At 42.8% G+C, this 23,399-nt stretch overlaps 1 protein-coding gene across 1 annotated transcript in view; it reads right to left on the minus strand.

The window, feature by feature from the left end:
• The window catches only part of LYPD6 (LY6/PLAUR domain containing 6), a 107,371-nt gene extending 84,890 nt beyond the window's left edge, over positions 1 to 22,481 (minus strand). Inside the window, exon 1 of the mRNA XM_032638052.1 lies at positions 22,435 to 22,481. The gene's annotated coding sequence lies outside the window, so the exon portion shown is untranslated. The remainder of the gene's footprint in view (positions 1 to 22,434) is intronic.
• Between the last annotated feature and the right edge of the window lie 918 nt (positions 22,482 to 23,399).

The following is a 23,399-nucleotide window of genomic DNA, read 5'->3' on the forward strand; positions in this document are numbered from 1 at the left end:
AATGGTTAAATGCCAATCAGGGTGGGATAACTAGGCAGCAACTGAAAACACAAGATTTAGAAATCAACTGCAATTCCTTTGGGGACGAATTACTGCCAAATGGCTGTCAGAAGCAGAACGTAAGTGAGTTAGCACCATTAACTTGGGGGAAACAAAAGAATGACTTCTATTTAAGTAAACACACAGAGGATCCCAGTAAATTTTTGAAAAGTTACACATTAAATGGGTTTGGAAAACTTTCTTAGCCTAAAAAATATGTGCAAATGAATTTGGGTAATGAAAACAAATTAGGAAATAAGTCAAAACCCAAAGTACATTTTCTCCAACTATTATATATATGTTATACATACATAAAGAATCAAATATCTCCTAAGGGGCTTCCCTGGTGGCGCAATGGTTGAGAGTCCACCTGCTGATGCAGGGGACACGGGTTCGTGCCCCAGTCCGGGAAGATCCCACATGCCGCGGAGCGGCTAGGCCCGTGAGCCGTGGCCGCTGAGCCTGCGCGTCCGGAGCCTGTGCTCCGCAACGGGAGAGGCCACAACAGTGAGAGGCCCGCATACCGGAAAAAAAAAAAAAAATCTAAGGTAGTCATGAAATTTTGGACTCATGACTGATCTATTCATCCTGAGAAAACACTTAGCCTTTAGAAAAGGGCATTATCTCCTGGGCCAAAAGCAGACTGTGAGCTTCATCATTTGACCTTTTCATCTGCCTTCTCCCAAGCTGTCACTTCTCTCTGCATTCTGAAAAGGAAGAGGAGCATCACTGGGGCTCAAGGGAAAAGACCAGAAGAGACCTGCTCTAAATCACTAACCCAGGAACTCTCCTTCTGTCCACACTATGTCTTGTCCCAGGTTCTTCACCAACCATGAAAAGCAATGGCAGGCAAAGTAGAAGTGACAGGGAAAAGTAGGCATCTGGAAGAGGCCAGTAGTCATGGTTGGTAAGAAAAAGGTGATGTGCCCGCATGTGGGCAAGGAAAACATCTCATATGTTTCAAGCTTCATTGATTCTCCTTTTACCAATACATAGGAAAGGAGCCCAATGACAAGTATTGTACAGTGTGGTCCTACCCGCAGCCACAGCTGATTGGTCTAAGTTGATATCTGTCCCAGGCTGGGCCAATCAGCTCTATTCTTCAGGATTATTGATTCTGGGAACAGAAGAGCATGAGTCAGTCCCACATAGTGGCATAAAATATGGGATGCGTGTATCTCAGGAGCATTTGCAGTCACCTTCTCTACACCTGGGCTGCAGTAAGAAAGAATGAAACCAACGAGGTGAGAGAAATCAAGAGATGGGGAGAGAGTATTGGATACATTCAAGTTCCTGCTGGTGAGACCCAGCTATAGCCTTGGTCTACCAGCAGTTTCACTGTCTGACTCTTCCTTCAATTATTCTCCATTTATTCATGTAAGGGAGGGGTGGCAGAGTCCAACAACATAAGAATGTACTCTTACTCAAGCACACAGACCCAGAGTACAGAGGTGAATCATTACGGAGTCCAAAAAGAGTAAGTTAGGGGTAAGAAAAAGATCCATTCTCCTCCACATACGAGATAATCCTTGAAAAATAAATTTTCCTAAATTAATTTGAGTTGGTTTTTGCTGCTTGTAAACAAGAATCTAAATACTTGATAAAAATAATAAAAAGATTTTATGCCTGAGTACCTTTGACTATAATAGGAGACTCAGAGGGATGAGTAGCTTGAGAAGGAAAGATCTCCACGACTCTACAGTCATCTGAGCATGCACAAGTCCTTTGTCTTGTTGATTGTGGGGTTCTTTAGGAACTGATTACTCATGTGTATGTATATTATGTACATATATATATGCATGTAGGTTTATGCCTATCATGTCTTAGCACCAGAAGTTAAAGCCAACATCTGCTCTCCCTGATTCAGTGCAATCGAGAGATAATGTCAGATTACTGTGGAGGAGTAACAAGAACAATTTTGCAGCCCTCAGAGCAATTTCAAAAGTTTATAATTTTCGGGCTTCCCTGGTGGCGCAGTGGTTGAGGGTCCGCCTGCCGATGCAGGGGACATGGGTTCGTGCCCCGGTCCAGGAAGATCCCACATGCCGCGGAGCGGCTAGGCCCGTGAGCCATGGCCGCTGGGCCTGCGTGTCCGGAGCCTGTGCTCCGCAGCAGGAGAGGCCACAACAGTGAGAGGCCCGCCTACTGCGAAAAACAAAAAAAAAAAAAAAAAAGTTTATAATTTTCTAAAACTATATGCAAGACTTTGAGAAAGCATATAAAATGCTAACGTGATAAGCATTATAGGTGAAAGCATAGAACATGTTGATGTGAGAAGATTGATTAGAAGACCAGGTCTCATGCAAGCAATTAGAATAGACACTTGAAGGCAGATTTAATTCCTATCATATCAATGTAAACTATGTACCTTAGCAAAAAGTAATGTCACAAAAAAATGCTTAATGATATTAACAAGTCTTGATATTTAGATATAGAACACTGAGACTCATGCCAGTTTTCTTGGTCACATCTGGGCAGCCTATTCTACCAGCCTGAAATATTAAAAACACTCTGAACTAACATTCAGTATTACTTTGAAAAGATGAAGCCATTTACCAGGAATGAGTTTTGTCCCACAGGAAAAATATAATTAATTTAGGCAACTTTTAATTAAACAAATTCTAGTTCTCTTTAGAACAGTGTCTCAACAGCTACTTCAAAACACACAAATACCCAACGGCTAACTGTCCATGGGTCCTCAAACCTCCCAAATCTGTCAGTTCTCAGGGCTCAAGAGCTCCCAAGGCAAACAAATCTTCACTTCCTGAGTGAGAAAGCGGAAGAGACAGTTTTTAGCAGACTCTACCATTATAAAAGGCAATACTGTCCAGGAGAGCTTCTTCTCCAGATTTTGCAAATTATTAACACTCCTGAACATCTATTTAAGCTTGAAACAGACTGGCTTTTTCATACAGTAAAGGGTCCAATTTCTCTCCCAGACCCCTTATACCACAAAGTGGAGAGGAAGGGTGAGCACAGGTGGTTGAGGGACTCACTTCACAACTTTCCACCAACATAGATGCATTCCTTAACACAGAGGGGACCAAGGGGCCAGAGAGAGCCAGCTGTGGCTCCATCTAAGTCTCTTGTTCCTCCAGGTGCTGATGCTCTGCACCTCTATTTTAAAAGGCTTTGCCTTATTCTCTTAAAATGCCATAGGGAAGAAGGGACCTAAGTGGCCTGAGCTAACAGGAGCAACCTCCATGGCCACCAGCATCACCACCCCACCTCTTACCTGCCTTAAGCACCAGTGTGATCTGTCCATAGATATGGTGCACAAAGCATGTGGGGAGGACAGGGGACCAGGAGGAAAGAAGCACAGGATCTTCTGTTTGCATCTTTCTGACACCAGTCCCTACCTAGTTATACCTTCTTGTGCCAGACTTCAGGATAGAACTCCTTTTAAAAATAGCGAAACACACTGCTAAAGGTTTTCTGAGTGAAGCTTCAGTCCCCTGCACAGAGGGCAGAACCACCGCGCCGGGTTCCTCCTTAAGCAACGATCTTTGTCATAGGCTCCCCTGCTTTTACCATCATCTGACTGGTGCCAGAAAGTTTTGATTTACAAGCTGGAGAGTCAGTGAAAAGAGCCCTTAAAACGTTTCAAGGAGCAGATTTTTTTTTTTTTTAATGAGCATATTTAGGTTGTTATGAGTCAAGTTCAAAACTCAAGTCACATGAACAATTTTTATAGGGGGAGGAGTAACCTGAGGCTCAAATTCATTTGCCTCCCATTTGAAGTAATTCATCTTTAAAACTTCTGTGAAAATTCTACAGAGTTGCCCAGAAATCGGCACAACCATCTGTAAGTAAAAACAAAAGCTCTCTATAGTATATATCACAGGTTCAAAGCACTTTGGCATCAGCAGATTGAACACGTTACTAAAAGAATTTAACTGCAAGAAGAGCTACCATAATTACACAGCAGCTGGTCTAATGTTGACAAAACAACTTTTAAAGGCTTCCAGAAGCCTTAAAGGCTTATCAATTAAAAAGGCATGAATAGTAATGTGCATCCTATCCTTAACGCCACGAGCTGCATCTCCTGCCAATACAGTGAGGTTTTCATTTTGGAACAACCATTTCTTACATCTTACGATTAAGCCAAACACGTGAATAAATTCTAAGTTATGTCTAGGTGAGACTATTATACTTAAAATAACTCCATAAAACTCGATTATAAACATTGAACTTAATGAGCATTTCCATACTGGCAAAGTTCTTATCAAAATGCCAACAGCTCGTGCCAGAGTTTGTGCTTACTTTACCAAGAGCAAGCAGAGAAATGGTTTAGATTACTGTCTACACCAGCCAACAACGTGCTAGAGGCAAAATGAATGAACGAACAAATGAATGGGTGGATGTTGGAATGAGTCTGCTGGAAGCATCCCAGGTACACTGACTTACTCCCCTGGAGGTCTGCCCAAGTGGTCATATGGAATGGCCTTCTCTGCCAGGACCAGAAAGAATTTCCTTCAAGGTCCGTCTCTCACAGGAACCCTTCTCCACACTTCCCACAGGCTTGTTTCTTGTCTGAATCCCTTACATTCGGAAAATTAGGAAGGATTTTACATATCACTGCATCTGATCCTCTTTAGGGCCCTCAAACTTTTTGTATATAGGGGCAGATAGTAAATAATTTAGGCTTTGTAGGTCGTGTGGTCTTGTCACTACCCACCTCTACCGTTGCAGTGTGAAAGCAGCCTTGCACACTTAAACCAGCATGGCTGGATTCTGATAAAACTCTATTTATAAAAAGAGGCAGGGAGAGGATTTGGCCCAAGGTCAGTAGTTTGTTGACCCCTGCTCTACAAGCACGAGTCCCCACGAGTCCAGGAAGTCTCTCTGGGGACACCTCCAGCAAAGGGGGCTAATCCCTTCATAGCTGTCTCTTCTATTTCCTGAAGCTTTCTCTTCTCTTGGCTGAAATGAATCTCCCCACAACTGGCAGCCACTGTCACATCTTCACCTTCTGCTAAGCCTTCCTGTCCTAAATCATTCTCCCTCACCAGAGAGCTCTGCACAAACAGGCCTTCAAAAACCATTTATTTAATTAGAAAATAACCACCAGTTTTGTCTTCTGGAGCCCCGGAGGGGAAGTGTAGTACCTCTTCCACCCGACGGCCCTTTATGTCTTTGAGGACAAGTACGGGGGGATACGCATTCACTGTCTGACCACGCATTGGGGATCCATCTCACAGCGCGTTTCATTATTAGTTTTCTTCATCCGTGTACACATTCATTCATTTATTTATTCATTTATTTTTGGCTGCATTGGGTCTGTTGCTGCATGCAAGCTTTAGTTGCTGTGCACGGGCTTCTCATTGCGGTGGCTTCTCTTGCTGTGGAGCACGGGCTCTAGGCGCACGGGCTTCAGTAGTTGTGGCTCATGGGCTCTAGAGTACAGGCTCAGTAGTTGTGGCGCACGGGCTTAGTTGCTCTGCGGCATGTGGGATCTTCCCGGACCAGGGCTCGAACCCGTGTCCCCTGCGTTGGTAGGCGGATTCTTAACCACTGTGCCACCAGGGAAGTCCCTGTGTACACATTTTTTCCTCATCATTTAGATGGCAAGTGAAGCATAGCCCCTGGCACATAGGCTCCATTTGGTTTTAAGAGTGAGAGTAACAGAATAACCACAGAAATATCCATCAACAAATCTTTTTAAAAACCTTTCTCCACAAATTCAGCGGGGACAGCTCCTCACTGCAGCGGTAAATTGCTAGTATGCGGAATTCTTCCGAGGTGAAAACTGATCATTGAGACGCAAAAGCCTTCCTTCCTCTCTCCCATCTACCACCCATCGGGACCCAGGAGTATAATTTTAATGCACTACACTTCATAACACCAACATCCCAACTGAGAGTTCTGAGGCTGGGCCCACTGGGGTCCTGGTCACATACTCGACCCTTCTTCTTGCCCTACAGTGGCCCTACCTTAGTCATTTTAACATCCTGTGCTCTGTATCCCTCTCCTTAATAATCCCCACCCAGAGCAATACACACACCGTTGGTATTTATCAACGGTATTGATACCAATGGTGTTATTCAAGAGTGGATTATTGAAGGCCTGCTATGTGTTTTCGCATAAATACCAATGGTGTATATATTGCTCTATGTGGAATCTAAAAATAATGGTACAAATGAACTTATTTACAAAACAGAAATAGAGTTACAGATATAGAAAACAAACTTATGGTTACCAGAAGGGAAGTGGGGGGAGGGATAAATTGGGAGATTGGGATTGACATATACACACTACTGTATATAAAATAGATAATTAATAAGGACCTACTGTATAGCACAGGGAACGCTACTCAATACTCTGTAATGATCTGTATCGAATAGAATCTTAAAAAGAGTGGATATATGTATATGTATAACTGATTGACTTTGCTGTACAGGAGAAACTAACACAACATTTCAAATCAACAATATTCCAATAGGGGCTTCCCCGGTGGCGCAGTGGTTGAGAGTCCGCCTGCCAATGCAGGGGACGTGGGTTTGTGCCCTGGTCCGGGAAGATCCCACATGCCGCGGAGCGGCTGGGCCCGTGAACCATGGCCGCTGAGCCTGCGCGTCTGGAGCCTGTGCTCCCCAACGGGAGAGGCCACAACAGTGAGAGGCCCGCGTACCCAAAAAAAAAAAAAAAAAAAAAAAAAGCAATATTCCAATAAAAAAATTTTTTAAAGAAATAAGTTAAAAATATATATATATATTCTGTAAGTCTTATTCACAAAGGTATAATATTGATAAAAGAATTATTAAAATGATTTCCTAAACTGAAAAGACAAATGTAATGAAAAAAAACCTTAAGAGTACTCATAAATGAGCAACCCTCCTCAAGGAAAGAAAGTGGGTCACTCACAGAATCCCTACTTTCAAAACACTAGTGAGGTTATCTCACAGTGTTACCTCTAAAATCTACCCCCCAGGATAATTCTCTTTCATAATCAGTTATAAAATATTCAATGATTTTAATAGACTATTCTTAATATACTTTTTAATAGCAAAGGTCTTTAAGATCATAACAGTGACCTCATCTCCTGTAACATCACTCTGCCTTTCTATATTCCTTCTCCCAACTCCCGTGAAAGACAGGGAGGAGGCATTTCACAAAGTCCTGTCCTGTCTCCAGTCACTAGAAGCAACTCTGGGGGCTGTGTATAGATGAGAAAGATATGCTTGTGGACACTCACCAGGGTGGTGGAGAGGACCCGGCAAGGACAGCGTGAGCATCTGCCCACTCCACGCTCCAGCAAGCCCAAGACCAGCCGTCAGCTTGGCTGTCCAAGTCAGCAGACACTAGCCACATGTGGCCACTTACATTTAAGTAAATTAAAATTAAATAAAATTTAAAATTCAGTTTCTCAGCTGCACCAGCCACATTTCAGTAACTCAGTAGCCACATGTGGCTAATGCTTCCAGATTGGCCAGTGCAGACACAGATTATTTCTGTCACCATGAGGGAGACTAGAACATTCTACTGGACAGTGCTTGAGGGTCCACTGGGCTGCTCACTGATGCTGCTCTCCAGCCAACACCTAGGGGGCCTCATAAACTGTCACAGCCTGCTGGAGCTGTGCTCTGTACCTCCCTGAAACCCAAAGAAGAAGTGGCGATACAGAAATGTCACACAAGGTTATGCCAAACCACTAACAAGACATTGTTTTAAAGGCATTCTTTAACTAAAATGAACAAAGAAATACACAACTTGCTCTTACTTCGGGGAATTCTGTTGAAGTCCTCAGCTTTCCCAACTCCATGAGAAACTTTTACCCAGAATAAAAATAAGACTTGAACCTCATCTAGATTCTAGTAAAAAGTAGAGGGAGAGGGAACAAGAGGCAAACTTTTTCTAATCATTTGTTCTGAAGTTGGCATCCTTTGTATTATTTTATGAAGTTTGTTTTTGTTTTAATTATCATTTTGCATCAAAAAAGAAGGCAGAGGCTTTTTTTTCCTTTATAAAATATGACTCCAAAGTTCCAATGAAAGCGTTAAAACACTTACATGCCTTAGATTTATCACCAGGCAAGTGAAGTTGTTCAATAATCTGCCTCTAGGTAACACAGCATACAATTTTTTCAGGTTTACTGAAACTGCCATCTCTCTAAGATCCAAGAACAAGAGAAAGTTGCTAATAAATTTTAAATTTCCCACACAGTGACTTTGAAGAACATAAAATTAGGAGAGGAACTAAATTCAAATTCTAAGCTGCTTTCTGAAAGAGGAGCTGACCTCCCCATAGTCTATGAAACATCTGTTTTGATAAGAGATGTACTTAAAATTCCCCACATGTCAGTTTCAAGTTACTACAAAATATAAGGCAGCACCAGCTGCAAGGATAAGGGGGAGAAGCTGTTGCTCAAGTGTCGCGAAACACTCAAGATTTTAATGGGACTCAAAACTCTATCATTTGCATATTGTGATCCTGGGAAATAGACTGAACAGAGACCAAAGTCCCATCCCTTCCGCAAGCGAGAAAATTCTACCGTGATCTTGGTATGTTTTCCCTTACTACCTTCCTGCTAAGGGGCTGTGGTGTGTTTAATTCTCACACCTTTTAACCAAATATCCTCTCCTCATTATTTCTACCCCTCCAAATATTATCCATCTGCAAGGACTAGTTCTATTCTCACACTCTCCATGAAAGCTGTTTCAACTCTTCTGGCCCACACATTCCTAACTCCTCTCAAATAGCTGTAGCAAAAAATAAAGGACCCTACAACTGCCACTTACTTGTGCCCACTCTGCTCTGACAGGTCAATCTGATCTCCTCACGCTTATGGATCAGCTCCCGTTTCATGGCTTTTGCAGACAGTGAAGTCCCCCAATTATATCTTCAGCCCAGATCTCTCCCCTGAACTCAGAGTCATACGCTCAACCACTGACTCCCTGTCTCCATGTGGAAGCCTGATAGGCATCTCAAATGTAAGGTGTCCCAAGCTGATCGAACCCTCTTCCAAACCTGTTCCTCCTCAGCCTTCCCATCTCAATACATGACAGTCCCACCCTTTCAGTTATCTGGTCCCAAACCTTGGAACCATCTTGGACTCTGCTTTCTCACTCATGCCCCACATCCTACCCTTCAGTAAATCCTGTCTCCTCCACTCTTTCCAAACAGACAAAGAATGCCCCTTTATACCACCTCTACTGCAACCACCTGGGTCTAAGCCAGTATCCTCTGGATTACTGCAGTAGCCTCCTTCAGGCTTGCCCCCTCCCTCCTATTATTGATTCTTACAGTAGCCAGTGATCTTTTAAATCATACATTTAATCAGGTCATTCCTTGGTGCAAATTCTGCCAATGGCTCCCCAACTCACTCAGTCCCAAGGAAGGAAGGAAGGAAGGAAGGAAGGAAGGAAGGAAGGAAGAAAGAAAGGAGAGAGAGGGAGGGAGGAAGGAAGGAAGAGGGAAAGGAAGGGGGGACGGAAGAGGGAGGGAAGGAGGAAACATCTCCCAGATAACTTCTAAAGGCTCTGCAGGATGGAAGGGCTGCCGCCTTATGTCTCTGACCTTTTACTACTCTCCCCCCAGCTTATTCCACTCCCATCACTGGTCTCCTTGCTGTTTTGAGAGCCAGTGACTTCATGATGCCACTGTAGCACCTTTGCATTTCTGCCTGGAAGGCTCTTCCTGCAGAGGTCCCCAAGGCTCTCTCTCTTACCTGGTCTAGGTGCTCACGTGACACCTTCACAGCGGGGTCTCCATGACCACTATATGTAAAGTTGCCAACTGCCTCCCACTCACCTCTGACATTCCCTCTCCCTCACCTCTGACGTTCCCTCTCCCTCTTCCCCACTTTAGTTTCTCCATAGCACTTATCACCACCTGGCATACCACATATTTTCTTATTTATGTCCTCATCTTCTGCCCCTACCCCTCTAGAATGTAAGCTCTATGAGGACAGGGATTTTTCTAAGTCTTATTTACTGCTTTAGCCCCAAAGACTTTTGCTTATTATTTCATTCACTATTGTGTTTCCACCTTGAACTGTGATTGGCATGAGTTCGTTCTCAAATATTTCAAGACAGACACAGAGAGAAGCCATTCCAAGTTCTATGAGGACAGTTCCCATGCCTTACCCTTTCTTTTTATATCTTTGGGTAGGGCCCAGAAAAGAAGAACTTGTTGCTTAATTATTGCTGTGTTTGCACTGGCAAGTATAAAATATTCAGTCATTCACATTTTGGGACATGTTAAATGTAGACAGTGTTGATGCAGTATTAAAAGATATAACTATTTTTTCAAGATTTCAAAGCTATTCAAACTTAAAGCTCAGTAAGAGACAGTTTCTTCAGTGCTGCCAAAAAAAATGACACAAACACCTGCCCAAAAAAGATGGGAAAGGAAACCTTAGTACTGTCATTTGTTGGGTAGATTATAGCAAATAAAATCAACTTCAATGCCAAGCCCCCAAACAAGTCATTTGAGTTTTGTCATTAGCTTGATTATTAAAATAAGCAAGTGCTTGGGCTTCCCTGGAGGCGCAGTGGTTGAGAGTCCGCCTGCCGATGCAGGGGACACGGGTTCGTGCCCCCGTCCGGGAAGATCCCACATGCCGTGGAGTGGCTGGGCCCGTGAGCTATGGCCGCTGAGCCTGCACATCCGGAACCTGTGCTCCGCAACGGGAGAGGCCGCGGCAGTGAGAGGCCCGCGTACCGCAAAAATAATAATAATAATAAAAATTTTTAAATAATAATAAAATAAAATAAGCAAGTGCTTTTCATAAATCAACTTCACTTTGCCAAGTGGTGATGCTGGTAAAGCCCTAGACAAATTGGTAGGAAATTACGGATATTGGAGGAAAGCAACAGAGAAAGGAGACTTCCCCCTCCTGTTTCAAAAGAGGATATATACCCTATCATCTCTTTTCTTTATTGAGCTATAGCTGATGTACAATATTATATGGTACAGGTGTACAACATGGTGATTCACAATTTTAAAGGTTATACTGCATTTATAGTTATTATAAAATACTAGCTATAGTCCCTGTGTTGAGCAATATAACCTTGTAGCTTATTTATTTTATACATAATAGTTTGTACCTCAATCCCCTACCCCTGTCTTTCCCCTCCCCCACTCCCTCTCTCCACTGATAACCACTGTTTGTTTGTTCTCTATATCTGGGAGTCTGTTTCCTTTTTCAAACAACTAATCTTTAACAAAGGAGACTTACTGATCAAGAAGTCTAAAAAATGGCTAGGAACACAATCTTTCTACACATCCAGAGTACAGCCTATAAAGCATCAACAATCAAGTACAGACCAAATGCAAACCAAATTCTTTTTCACATAAGATGAAGTTTATGCTGAAAGCTTTACGGAAATCAGCATCCCTAAACTGACTGAACATTCCAAAGGGGGAATGCTGTAACATGCCAAAACAAAGCCTACTTAGTAGTTTTAAGGCACTTGGGTTCAGTCCCACAGAAAGCATCTCATTCCTATGTGAGAAGACTCGGGTCTCCTCCAAAGTTCATTGAGCTTCTGTGGTACAGAACCAGCTACACCTGTTCAGTTTTGTGAAATCTGTGCAAAACTTTCTGAGTAGAATTCTTATATCTGAGTAACTTTCGAAGCAGGAAAATGAACATTAAACATTAATTAGCATCATGTTGGTGGGTTATACAAAATTTACTTTTAATTGTTAAGAAAAACAGCCTTGTATGGTAGGTAATGGTTACATTACTGGAATGACAGTGGTGACAATTAACAGGAAGCACTGCTCGTTAACTAATCTGTTAATTTATTCAGCAAACACTGATGGACTAGGGAGAATGTCTGCTCATCAGATATCTGCTGAGCATCTAGTCTGTGCCAGGGCTTGCAACGCGCAATGAACTAAAAGCTCTGTTCGTATGTTTAAGGGAAGAGAAAAGGCAGCCTCTAAAAATAAGAAAGCTGAATTCAAAAATCTAGGCACAGCGCAGCTTGGAATCCTTGTGGAGACAGTGCAAGGAGGTGAGAAAAGTCTTATGAATCAAGCCAATATGATAATATGTATATTATCACTTGGGAAAAAAATAGTTACAAATTGTTCACCAAATTTCAAAACTCAATTTAGAGTATAAAAATATAATTAAATGCGTACAACTAATTCCAACTATTTTAACAAGACAAGAAAAACTAAATAGGAATATTGATGTTTCATCAGAGATAAGCCTGAATTCAAATAACAGAACATTTGACAAAGATTCTTAAAATTTTTAAATAAGGATGGAGGACAGACAACCAAACTTTAGAAATAGTGTAACATGTAAATTTAATTTAATTGTAAAAGGGAAATTATTATCATATTTTGGCTTTTGTATCCTAACATTATCTAAAAAATTATCTCTTTAACAACATATCAAGAAAACTGAACTCATAGCCCACTGAAAGTTGTCTGCTATAGGTTACCTGGAGAGATTTAGATTATTCTAACTGCAGAGAGGTCACAAAGTACAATGATGACAATATGAAAAATAGGCATCGTGAATACTTATTCTCTCTTTCTAACCCAGAGTTACGCCCTGTTTCCCGCCAATCCCCAACAACCTCTGAAAGGGGAGCTATTTCAGCAAGAGGCGGCAGAATCCAGACCTAGCCACGCTGTGCCCTGAGCTTCTGCTGCCACTCCCTCCTCAAAACACTCCCACTTTTACGAGCTCCTCGTCCAGCAAAGGGTGAATCTGGCAGGAGCCAAATAGATTGGTGTCAGTGAGGCGATGTGTGATAAACGTCTTCTGTAATCCTGAAGATGAAGGGAAGAACAGTGCACATTTTGTATACGTTCAGTATTCATCTTTTCATATTTATGCTACAGCTCTGTGATTAATTGCACTGCTTTGCTCAGAAATGCCTCTGTCAGAATGAAGTCTTTTATAAATTGTTCCTTTATGAAATATTATCCTCTCTCTATTAATAAACGTTTCAATATTTGTTAGGGTGTGTACGTGTGTTTGGGGAATTCATTATTTGTGTTTTGACTCTCTGTGACTTTATGTAGTCTCAAATACAAAAGTTAAGGGAAAGTGCATAGCTCGCAAGTTTGTGCTCTCTCAGTGTCTTCTTAAAGTAGACGCAGGAGTTTTCTAACAGAGTACATTTTTTTTTATTAATTAATTAATTTATTTATTTTTGGCTGTGTTGGGTCTTCGTTTCTGTGCGAGGGCTTTCTCTAGTTGCGTGAGCGCGGGCCTCTCACTGTCGCGGCCTCTCTTGCTGTGGGGCACAGGCTCCAGACGCGCAGGCTCAGTAGCTGTGGCTCACGGGCCTAGTTGCTCCGCGGCATGTGGGATCTTCCCAGACCAGGGCTCGAACCCGTGTCCCCTGCATTGGCAGGCAGATTCTCAACCACTGCTCCACCAGGGAAGCCCCAGAGTACATTTTTGATCACAAGGTTTATACAACATAAAAACTCTTCAAGATAAGAGACAAGGGGCTAGCTAGAAAAGAAACAGGAAGAGAGACATACTATGTAACCGTAGATTCACAGAATTTAAAACCCAGAAGGACCTCAGACAAAGCTAGTTCAATATTTGGTGTTGCACAGAACACTGACCCAAAAGATGCACCTTCAAAATGGGTTCCATTGTCAAACAGGTTTGGTTTTCACCAGAGTATACCACCTTTCAGGTATTTAGAATGATCATTCACTTCCTGAAATTTCTGAAAAGTCTTGCAATTGAAAAGCATTTAACCCATTGTTTCCCAAACACTTTTTTTTTTTTTTTTTTTTTTTTTGCGGTACGTGGGCCTCTCACTGTTGTGGCCTCTCCCATCGCGGAGCACAGGCTCCGTGGCCATGGCTCACGGGCCCAGCAGCTCTGCGGCATGTGGGATCTTCCTGGACCGGGGCACGAACCCGTGTCCCCTGCATTGGCAGGCGGACTCTCAACCACTGCGCCACCAGGGAAGCCCTCCCAAACACTTTTGACCATTGTACTTTTATTTCCCTCAGCATCCCAAGGAACCAGTGTATCTTCCTGCAGATCCTGCTCTAGAAGTGCTGATCGTGTACAGTCATTTTACAAATGAGGAAGCAGACATTCAAAGAAGTTAACTGCCTTGGCCAAAATCCGGTAAGGAATTGGTGGTTGATAATTCAGCAAATAGCCTGATGAGAGTTTAGATTAAAAGTGGGAAATAAGCAAAGATCCCAACATCTTTCGTTTCCACCCATACCTCACCACAAAATCGTTGCCTCTTCTGTGTCTCTGTCTCGGTCCCCTTGGAGACTTAGATTCCCTCAACTTTTACTTGCCTACTTGACCAATACGCAGCTGTTAACCAGCTTGGATCCATTCATCAGCCAGCACTTGCTTCCCCTGAGGAAAGCCTTTTAACAGTCATCTTTTAGACTCTACAGTTGAGACTGTGACTCAGCACCCGAGTGGCCCTAATGGAGGCTGCAGCAGGAACACAGCAGATAACTTAAGGCAGATAGAGCTTTGTGGCTCTCCTCAAATTTATTTCTGTATATTTTAGGGCTTCCCCAGATTAAGATCGGAATCAGATAGGACTGGAAAGTTTTCTTCAATCAGTTATAAAGCAGGTGATCCTTTCCGTATTGTAAGTCCTCCAGCTCCTTCTTTTCTGTACTCTTTTTCTTCTTTCCATTTCCCATGTTCAACCTTATTCAGGACACTGTTCCAGGAGAGATCTGAAACCCTCCTGCAAGGTCAAAACCTCCCAGAAACTGTAGGAAATGAGTTTACCCACTTGCCTGAAATGTCTTCTAGGTGCTACAGCATTCAACATTTCTTGAATTTGCTTGGCCTAGCTGAAAATTACCCTTTCTAGCAAAGGTCTCTCTGACATAGTTCCCAAGCTGAGAAGAATGTACCATTACAAACAGTACCTCTCTTTAAATTGCTATTCCATTATATGATATGTATTGCCTTTCATTTAGAAAGTTGAGCCTCCAAATAGCTTTGATGGGAAAAATATCTCTTGCATCCTGTTGATTTTTACTTGCCTGGTTTGGCTCTCCCAAAGAATAACACTATTGGTAACAGTAGAAAATGAACTCTGAGTTATTTCTCAGAACTGGGTGGAGTTGATGCTGATCCAGCCACATCTCACCTGGTGCCCCCAAAACAACATTTTAAGTCAGCTGGCTGTGATTCCAACCTATGACAATGGAACAGGAAGAAGAATCCTGGCTATTAGAGACTAAACAGATCTAGCCTTGTCTAGCTCTCTGTTTAAAAAGCATCAGCCCGAACTGTGTGTTGAAAACTCATGCAAAGAGTTTTCAACAGCCAAGAAGGACTTTGTATATCTTTACCTATATATGGCAAGTTTGATATATTGTCTTCTATTTTATTCTATTAAGGATAAAGATCAAACACATTGAACATATGCTATATACATATAGCTAGGTAGCCACCATGTAACCTAGAGAAAAAGAATGCAACTAAGGTAGTAAGAAATTACATACGAATAATTAAATCTGGGTGATGGGAAGAGAAATGATTATTTTCTTCCTTGAACCTTTCTGTTGTTTTTGGTTTAGCAGAAATTATCTATATACTTCTAAAAAGCACAGTACAGCTTAGTATGAAAGTGTGAAACAGTCAGCTTTTTATTTCCAGGTGGGAAGACAGCACATCTAACTTGCCCAAGTCCTAGGTCATGGTGATTGATGGCTTAGAGTCTACACAGTAAAGACCCTCAGTATCTAGAGGGTACTCCTAGGAAACAAAAGCAGCGAAGTGTCTCTGAGGAGAACAGTCACAGCTTGTGATATTTATTTGTTCTTGGTGGACATCCAGAGACTAAACTTAGATGGCAATTGTCATAAACTACAAAACCCAAACCTATCCCTTCCATCTAAATCAATCTTCTGTGATCCCCCTCCCCTCCCCTACCCCCCAGCCCACCCCCAAGCCTTACAGCTTTTTCTCTATGAAAGTAGTAAGTCTATTCAACATATTCTTTGAAGGCTTACTCTGTGCAAGACAATATACTCATGCCAGCATTCAAGAGAAATAAGACATGATGTAAATAAGCTAGAATGTAAAAAACAGTAAGTTAGTACAAAATACAGGTATACGTGAAAGAGGAAAATGTACACTGATGTAAATGAGGAGAAAAGGCTTCTTTGGGGAGACCGCATTTGAACTAGGCCTTGAAGGTTTAAAAAGAATTGTCAATTGGGAAATACTGGATAAAAGGACACTCCTGACTAAGGACACATCTGACCAAGAACAAGTCAGAATTGCTACAAAAGTTTCTGTGCGTTCATTCGGTTGGGTGACTGGGAATATGAAGTTTTAAAATTCCATAAAGGGAAATCCTTCTATGAAGTTATACATAAAAGAAAAACCATGTACTTCTTAATACCATTCCTTTGATCTTGTACAGAAAGACCTTACATAAATTCAGAATATTACTTCTATTAAAGTCAGTATTTTTAAGAGTTAACATTTTTAGAACACTTGAAAGTCAACTTTTTTATCTTTAAGATAAAAAGTTCTAAGAAATTAAATGTATTCCGCATGGATAATCAAGTCGAAAGAACAGGCAAGATCTACATAGCAAGAAAAGAACAAATTCCAGGGAGTATGCTAGATACTTTAAAATTTTTATTATAGATCTCCAAGAACTCTGTCTTCTTAACTTAGTTTGTTCTCAATACCAACATTACGCCACACTTCTAGTTGCTCAAAACCATTTTATTAGATCAGCATTACTGGGTAGTTTTAAACGTCAAAAAATATAGGTTGGTTCCTCCTCATCTAGGAATTTAAAGTTTAATTAGTGCAACCCCTTGATTTTATAGTTGAAGCAGATGAAGCCCAGACACTGGGTGCTTAACTTGCTAAAGGTCAGTCAGCTAGTTAATGGTCACCAGTTAAACTGGAGGAAACTAAATAACTTGCCTAAGGTCACAGAGTTGGCAACTGGCAGGGCCAGAATTACAGCATGGGAAATCCCAGGCCTCTAACATTGCTCTACACTGCCGTCTCTGCCAATGGAAGGTTCGCAGAATCCCTCATAAGCAGGTAGAGTCCTGCAGATGAAAAGCCATACAAATAAAAAGCAGAGTAATAAATGCTATTATTATAAGTGCAAGTAAGTGTATATATTATCTAAATTGCTTTAATGGTATAAAGAAACTAGTATTTCTAGATGTCTTGATGGAAACAAATAATGTGTACATTTGCTAGTTTATATACTGCAAATCTGATACTTCATGATTTGAAGGGGGGGAAATGATTTGAAGGGGGTACTTCTTGAAAAGGGGGGAAAATGGGATGAGAATAATGCAATCTTTACTTATCCTGCGTTTTAGGGCATAAAAATATTAAGAAATATATTTTTGAAAATGTGTATCCAAAATCCTACCACCCAAACACATTAACTGTATTGTTATTTAATCATTTAGAATGCTTAGAGATACTTGTTTTGATAACTCAAGTAACAATCATGATTTAAAAAAAAAAAAGTCAGAGATAGGACAATCTTGGCTTTAAGAATTCTTATATCTATGGCTTCTACAAAAAGATGAAGATTTCACGCCCAGTACTTCTGTTTTGCCTAACAATCTATGATGTAGTAATCATTCATGCATACACCTGAATGTTTTTTGGAATCTATTTTTAATTTTAGCCTGCAGCTCCTCTTGGCAAAAGAGAGAGTAAGGATGGGCAAGTGGGATGCACGACAGGAGATAAGGGTATTACAGTCTTTGAGCTTATTACTTCCTGTCTGAACCCCCTAGCTTTCAAATATCAACAGATGTGTTCTAGTTCTAGTTTTTTATTTTCAGGAAAAATAATCCAAGTTCACTGTATTTGTAACTGTGTGCATGAGAATTTGACTTCCAGTATCTGTATTTTCCCAGTTCTCACTGTCTAAGGAAAGCACAGTGTTCACATTCAGCCACACTTTTCCTTAGTACCAAATACAAAAAAAAAATTATTTAAACATGCTGCCTTTCATATATAGGGAATTCAGGGGGAAAAAACAGGCAAATTTTTCAAATGCAGATTTACAGAAGACAGAGAAATGATAATCAAATGAGCCTTTGTTATAGTAAGACTATTTGAAATCTGAGGTTACAACACTATATATTATTTCCATAATACTTTTTCTTCTAAGAGCAATACATGTTCATTGAAGAAAATTTGGAAAATACTGAAGTAAAGGAAGATAATAAAAACTTTTACGGGCTTCCCTGGTGGCGCAGTGGTTGAAAGTCCGCCTGCCGATGCAGGGGACACAGGTTCGTGCCCCGGTCCGGGAAGATCCCACATGCTGCGGAGCAGCTGGGCCCGTGAGCCATGGCCGCTGAGCCTGGCGTCCAGGGCCTGTTCTCCGCAACGGGAGAGGCCACAACAGTGAGAGGCCCGCGTACCGCAAAAAAAAAAAAAAAAAAAAAAAAAAAACTTTTGCAATCCCATAATACCCAGAGATACTCACTATTAATGTATTGATGCATTTCCTTCTATAATAGATAGATGAACAGATATGGAAAGAAGATTTATACAAACTAACTCAACTACACACTTTTAATGGTATCACACTAATATAGAATTTTATATCCTTTTCTTAACATTAACTTTAACTTGGTGGACACACTTTTTATTTTAAGAAAGCTGAGAGAATATTATCCAGCTATACTGACCTCTGATGGGAATGGAATCCAAAACCATCTCCTATAAATGTGCCTTTCCCAAATACACTTTTCCCAATTACACTTTTTTCCCAAATACACTTTTGCTTTTCCCAAATTGCTTTTCCCAAATACACTTATCTTCAATCTTCCATTTTGACTTTAATCTTCTATTATTTTTCTTCCTATTTAGGCTGTCTTTTTAGTTATTCCTATGATTCAACTTTATCAGTGTAGTTTTCACTTACCCATAAGAACTACATACCATCTACAGACATTTATAAAAGTTTAAATAAAACCATCCCCAAACTAGCTCCTGGAAGAGCTTATTTGTCCACTCAGAGAAGTGTCTATCTCCACTCTCTGTTTCTTGTTTCTTGGTCAAAAAAAAAAAATTAATGAATAGGGAGGAACCAGGATTTGAAATCCAGTCAGGCTTTCTGAAAGTTTAAAAATATCATATTTTGGGCAACACTTTAGCCACAAATATATTTCCTCCTTAAACTCTAATACATTATTCCCCCTTTCTCCAAAATAAGTTGTACTAACTGTAATCTGTGTTCACTTTGAATACTGATCTATAGGGACATGGATCTGGCCTGATGGCTGCAGGGTCCCCCCTGAAACTCCTCCCCTGACAAAAGTCCCACGAGGCCGCCAGCCAATGCCCCAGAGAGCTGTCATTTACACACTAAGGTTCAACACACTTGAGTGATGGCCATCTTGGTGATTTAGTATCTAGTCTGTTGATTGGGTCTGGAGTATCCTGAGCACTTGCCATCTCTTGATCTATTACCTCCAGTGTGTTTATTGCCTGAGAAAGCCTGGGTATAAGAATGTTACTCAGCAAAAGCAGAAGCAAAGAATTCATTTATACTGTGTTCTCTTTTTATCTCTGAGTATCTGTTTGGTACAATGTAAGCCAAGTATTTCCACAATTCTCCTTTCACAGTATGTAAGAGTCTTTCATTATTATTTTGGGACTCCACTGCAAGAATTTTTCCACATTCATTTTTGGCCATCTCATTTTCAGTGTGCTTGGGATCTGTCACCCTTCAGGGGCTTAATTTAATAAACTGACCCTTCAAATATTTCTACCTACATTAATCCAAACAAAATTAATTCTACTCATCTTAAAAAATATTATGCAATGTGTCATAAATAAAGATCATGAGCAATAGTTTTCCAAGAAAAGATGTGTAAATGATGGGTTTTTAATAAATAATCAGGCAGATAGCTGGAAGCCCCTTATTGCTAGCTATGCAAGTGAAAACATGATTTCTCTTTAATCAATGTTTTCTGTTGCATTTGTAAACTAGTTAGCGAGGATTTCAGGACTTTTGATGAGTGAGTTTTTGTTTTTTTTTCCCAGAGTGGCTCTGGGTTTATTTAAGTAATCTGTTTTGTCAACTCTTTTTAAAATTCAAATGACACTACTGAAATAATCATTTATTAGGGCTTCACTGTAATTGTCTGTTGAACTTATGAGGAGTTTCTGCTTATAGAGTGGGAGACTTAACGTATTTCTCAAACATCTATGCCACTATTAGTCACTTGATTTTTCTGAAGCACTACCATAAGGCCATCATTCTTCAGGGTTTTGATTACTTGTATATTTAACAACTCATTAATAAAAATAATATGCCCCTTGGAAAAGGATAGTTCCTTAAAATCCATTATTAGCTTTCTCCTTAAATGTTTATCAGCCCTCACCTTACAGGGAGCTATGTGGTACTTTGCAGAGAGCAAAGCCTTTTGGGAATGGTACATAATGGTCCAGAAGCTATGCGCTGAATAGTAAAAAGAGGTACAGAAATTAGAACTAGGAAAGAAGGAAGCCCAGCATGAAGAAAGGGAAGGAGGGAGCAAGGGAGGGAAGAACTTGGAAAAAAAACTTGACTTGAACTCTGCTATTCACCTTGGAAAAGTCACTCAACTTCTGAGAGCCTCAGCTGTTCCACCTGTAAAATCAGGGTGACTTCCTCACAGATACTTTAATAGTAGATTTCAGTGTGCCATGTAAACTGTACATATGATGCAAAGTATGGTTTTTTACTTGGCATTATTTGCTATAATCAGTCCCGTTTATGCATTCTGTGCTATAAACATTCATCTTATAAAGACTGTCAACAGCTTCAAAATGTAGACCTATGCATTGTAGCTACCCTTTTTGGTCTGGAAGCATTTCTGATATTTTTAACCCAAAAACCTAATTCACAGTTTTTAACAGCCTTTGTGTGCCTACAAGCTCAAAAGCGTACTGTTTGCTCTCAGGACTAGAGTTCTGTAAAACCTCTTTTTAAACAAGGAAGCCTCTTTTAAGTCCTGTTTCAGTCTGGTGCCTTTGGTCAAGGAGGAAAGTAAAATTGAAAGCAGATAGATGTTTTACATTTAAATGGGTTTACCATAAATGTGTATTAAGCCATTTCATGGACGATTGCACAAATATCTTTTGCAAACTTGGTACACATGAGCACATATACAGTAACCATTAACGTCTTCTAGAGAAATAGGGTGCAGATCTAAAATTTCAAAGAGCTACTTCGAGTAAGAAAACGTAATGGCTTTAAGGGAATTGCCCTAATAATATCAAGGCATCTGCAATGGCTGGCCAGTGAAGAGCAGAACAGAGCATATGTCACTGTAAGTCAATTTAACAAGAAATAAACTTCCCCCTGGAGAATCTAAACTCCCTAGCCTCCCACAAAGAAAACTGAATTTTGGAGGTCACACCTTGGGTGAGTTACCAGAGGGAGAAGCTTAACATTCTTTTTGTCATATGGCTCTGGGAGGTCAACGCTATTCTACCAACTAGCTCCCTGCCAAAGAGCTGCTCCCTCCTCAATGTCCCGCCCCGCCCCCCCCCCCCCCAAATTACAACAAGTCCTTGGACTCCCCTAGGAAACGTTAAATGATTGTGACATCTGAGATGCCAGGGACCACGCCGGATACAATCATGCTCAAACATCAAGTTTTGAACCTCACTGTGAGGAACAGGGTCGAGGCAGGGGTTGGGGGAGTGGAGCTGGTGAGATCGCGGCCGGGGTCAGAGCGAGTCAGATAGACCGAACGACAGAGAGCTTTAGGCTAAAATAGAATGTTTAGCCAAATGTAATCAACGGAACTGCTTTTAATGGAGAGAAAAGCGGGTCGCCAAGTCAAGCCCAGGCGAAGCTCTGGCTCAGTGGGTGGACGCCACCTCGCCGAACCCCCATAGTGGGCAGTCGGAGGGCCTTGCCCGTTAGCGCGACGGCTGGAAGCGCCCCAGCTCACCGCCCCACCGCATTGGTTCTGGGTGGGCGCAGCCGGGCCATGGCCGCCGCCCACCGCCACCCCCCGCCCGCCCCGCAGCAACATGTGGGGCGCTGCCACTCCGCCTCCCCGGTTCTCCCTCCGGCTGGAGTTCCTGGTGGACGCATGCCTGGCCCTGGGAAGGTGGTGAATTACTCTTGGGAAAGATTCCTCCAGCGGTGAACTTGGCAGCTCCTGACATTTCCATCCCACCCCCAGAGCACCAGCACTACACACACGCACACACGCCCCTCCGGACCTGCCCAGGCTGCGCGCAGTGCGGACTGCCCACTCGGGGGCAAAACACCGGAGAGGGATGCAGAAGCGAAGACACCAGCTCTGCTGGCCAGGGGCTGTGGGGGGAAAGACTGTCCTAGCACTCGGTAGTTCCAGGGACTCAGCCCACTCCGTGGTTGCCCCAGGCCCCGCATAAGCTCGGGCCGCTGGCAGGAGCCCAGTTTCCTTTTGTGCTCTCCCGGGAAGCCCGCCTCTACTCACCCGAGCTGCACGCGGATTCCGGCCGCCAGCGGCAGCCCGCTGCTCCATCCCACGAACACTGCGGCGCCCCCGGAGTGTGCAATGCGGAGCCCCGCCAGCGCGCGGCCGGAGCCGGGGAGTGCGAGGAGGGAGCGAGTGAGCGAGCGAGCGAGGGAGGGAGGGAAAGAAGGAGGGAACGCGGCGGGGAGGGACAGGGCGGCGGGGGGCGCGCGCCACTCCCACTCGCGCCGGGCCGTCGCCGCCTCCCGCAGCCGCTGCTGGCCTGCCCGGCCTAGCCGGCCGCGGGACCAATCAGCGCGCGCGGGGGGGAGCCGAGCTCTCCGCGGGGCACGCTCATTGGTCCGGAGCGCGCGACCCAACTCCGGGAGAGTCTGCCTGAGCGCCCAGTGTCCAAACTCTGGCGGGCCGGAGCTGCTGGCCAGGCGCAGCTGGGGTGCCCGGCTCCGCGCTTCGGCCGGCAGAGTGAGTCTGCCGAGTTCCGCGGACGGAACCGGGAGGATGTGAGACCTGTCCTTGAAGCCCGTTCGCGGTGAGCGTTCAAAACTAGCAATGTTTGCTCAGGTTGCACTGCCCCTTTCCTGTGAGCGACCCCCTGCGCCGCTCGCTTCACCCTGGCCAGTAGCTGAGTGAGGGAAAGCCTGGCCGTGTGAAATGGCCCCAGCCAAAGCCTACTCCCCGCCACCGCCAGGGCCGTGCGAAACCCCCGGCACCTAAGAACCGCAGCTGAAAAGCACGTCGAGCTCCTTACCCAGGGCAAACCTAGACCACCTGACGTTTGCAATAGAAGACGCACACCGCGGGGCGGGCGACGGAGTTGGGGAGAGAGCCGGGGTTGGTGATGGCAGATCCTCGTGAAGAAGTGGGAGTCGGGTTGTAGGTTTGGTGGGAAAAGCCCAAGGCAGAATTCTCCCACCCTCTGCCAAACGTTTGCCTCAAGTAACCGCCACCCCCCATCCCCAAACCTC

The sequence above is a fragment of the Phocoena sinus genome, chromosome 7 (genome assembly GCF_008692025.1).
Source record: "Phocoena sinus isolate mPhoSin1 chromosome 7, mPhoSin1.pri, whole genome shotgun sequence".
Classification (NCBI taxonomy): Eukaryota; Metazoa; Chordata; class Mammalia; order Artiodactyla; family Phocoenidae; genus Phocoena; species Phocoena sinus.